At 37.1% G+C, this 2805-nt stretch overlaps 1 protein-coding gene across 1 annotated transcript in view; it reads left to right on the top strand.

Moving 5' to 3' along the window:
* The window catches only part of LOC101864634 (uncharacterized serine-rich protein C215.13), a gene marked incomplete in the record, with an annotated part of 12278 nt that overhangs the window by 3241 nt on the left and 6232 nt on the right, over nucleotides 1–2805 (top strand).

The raw sequence follows: 2805 nt of genomic DNA, 5'->3' as shown, positions 1-2805 counted from the left end.
TCTCTCTCTCTCTCTCTCTCAAAATGTCCTCGATTATTGTGTCACGACGCAGAAAAATCAGGCGCTCGTCCATTTTTTGTTTTTATTATTTGGCATTATAGAGTTCTTGATATCATCTTTAAGCTTGTTCATTTGCCTTGCTTTTGATAAGAAACATATCCATTTATCTTGAATTAAAAACCGTGAAATTTGCGAGACTGAAAGAGGTTGGGGTAGATCTAGGTGGCGTCAGAGGCAAAATTAGCGAGAAAATGGCCGCCGCAGTGTGCTGACTTCCGCAGCTTGAGTGTCCTTGAAAACTGCAAACCCAAGAAGCATCATGGTGAAATCAACCGCTCGTCAAAATAATGAAATCAAAGAAACTGGAATTTTTTTTCTGGCCGTTGGGCAATTTTTTTTCTAACTTTCTGTGTTTAGCTGAACATTTTTATATCTATATAAAAACACATTTCTCAATGGATTTTTCCTTTAAAAACGTTAATTAAAGGCACCAAATTTGTAAATTTTCAGTGTCCAAGGACTCTCAAGCTATAGAAATTACCAAACTTTGGCGGCCATTTTCTCGCTAATTTTACCCCTGAAACCAGAACAACCTTGACTTCCTTCAATGGCAACTATTAAAACTTCTATTCTACATTGATAAAATAGAGGCAGCGTGGTGGAATCAGGCTCTCGTCAAAATAATCAAAGTGAAGAAACTTGCATTTTTCCGCAGCTTTGTGAATTTTAGTCAAAATTTTGTTTTTTGGCACAACACCTTTCATGCCCATTAAAGAACTCATTTCTGTTTGGACTTTTCTGAAAAGCGTTGATTAAAGGCATAAAAAATGTAAATCTTCAGTTACCATGGACTCTTAAGCTAAGGAAATATCTAATCTTCGGCGGTCATTTTCTCACTAATTTTACCTCTGAAAACAGGTGACCCCCACCTCCTTCTGTAGCAAATATCTCGACTTGCATTCAAAATAAATGTATATTTTTTTTAATTCCAAATAAAGAAAAGTGAACAAGCTTTACGATGATACCAATAACTTTAATTGCCCAAGAATTGACGAGGGCCTGATTCGACCACGCTGCCCCACATATATTTTTGTCACCAAAAGCAAGGCAAATTAATAATCTTTTATATTATGATACCAATAACTTTATATGCCCAAAAATTAACGAGCGCCTGATTCCACCACGTCGTTACACATGTTTTTTTTGCGTGCCATTGATCAACATTATTTTAGTAAAATCCACTCAAAAATGTGCTTTCAGAAGGACATAAAAGGGATTCAGCTCCCCAAAATAGTTCGATAAAAATTGTCGAACAGGTGGAAAAAATGTCTATTTCTTCGTTTTTATTTTTTGACGAAAGCCTGATTTTGCCACAATGACTCACATTTTTTTCTTGAGATGATTCGACACCAAGGCCATGCTATTCTTTTGCCCAGTTTAGTTTACATCGGAGCAAATAGCTCTTCTTTTCAAAGAAGACCACACACACACACACACACACACACACACACACACACACACACGCACACACACACACACACACACACACACACACATACACACACACACACACACACAATCACAACACTCACACACACACACACACACAATCACACACACACACACACACACACACACACACACACACACACACTCACACGCACACACGCACGCACACAAACCTAGCCAAATGTAAGCTGTAAAAGAATCCATAAGTCAACGTACACAGTTTTTGCAGTGTTTTTCCCTACTCTTTCAGATCACTGTGTTGAAAGTTTTTGATTCCTCAGAAAACTGAAGGCTGAAAACTATTCAACCCCACCTCATCAAATATGTGAGGCAGCGTGGTGGAATCAGGTTCCCGTCAAAATAATGAGATTGAGAAAAACAAGTTTTCTCCCTGCTTAGCATTTTTTAAATCAAGTTTTTGTTTTTTGGCTCAACCCCTTTTATGTCCATTTACAAACACATTCATTTGAGGATTTCACCGAAAACGTTGATTAAAGGCACAAAAGTATAAAATTACAGTTTCCATGGACTCTCCAGCTTTGGAATTTACCAAGCTTTGGCGCCATTTTCTCTCTAGTTTTACCTCTTAAATCAGGTGACCCCCACCTCCTTCAATCCAAAATATCTCCTCTTCTATTGAAGATGGATGGGTAATTTTTTCATTGAAAGCAAGACCAATGAACAAGCTGTAAGATAAAACCAATAATTCTACATGCCCCAAAATTGACGAGAGCCTGATTCCACCACGCTGCATCACATATTTAGTTTTTGAGAATATGTTTCGAAACAAAATTTCATGCGTGCTTTTAAATGATTTGAAAACTTCTGATGACCGTATTGTTTTTGTATTTCCTTTTTTGATGATGGTGATGATGATGATGATGATGATGATGATGATGATGATGATGATGATGATGATGATGATGATTTTTTGTTTCCTTAATGGGCCTGGCGGACTCCATGAAGAAACCTTCGAGCCAGAGCGAGACTCTCTTTCAGCTCCATTGTCGAAAAACTTAGAGGCACCTCAACTCGTCCAAATAACTCCATTCGAATTGCCATAATTGTTCCTAGATGATGATGATGATGAAGATGATGATGATAATTATGATGATGATGATGATGATGATTTTGTAAAATTGTTCCCGGTGAAGCCATACGGCAAAACGTTGAACGTATTTATATGAAATGTTTCAAAATCCTAGATTAATCAAGTCTCAACATTTAATATTCTTTGTTTACAATGATGATGATGATGATGATGATGATGATGATGATGATGATGATGATGATGAT

This window comes from Aplysia californica, unplaced genomic scaffold (genome assembly GCF_000002075.1).
Source record: "Aplysia californica isolate F4 #8 unplaced genomic scaffold, AplCal3.0 scaffold00323, whole genome shotgun sequence".
Taxonomy (NCBI): domain Eukaryota; kingdom Metazoa; phylum Mollusca; class Gastropoda; order Aplysiida; family Aplysiidae; genus Aplysia; species Aplysia californica.
This window is presented reverse-complemented; position numbering and strand designations above follow the sequence as displayed.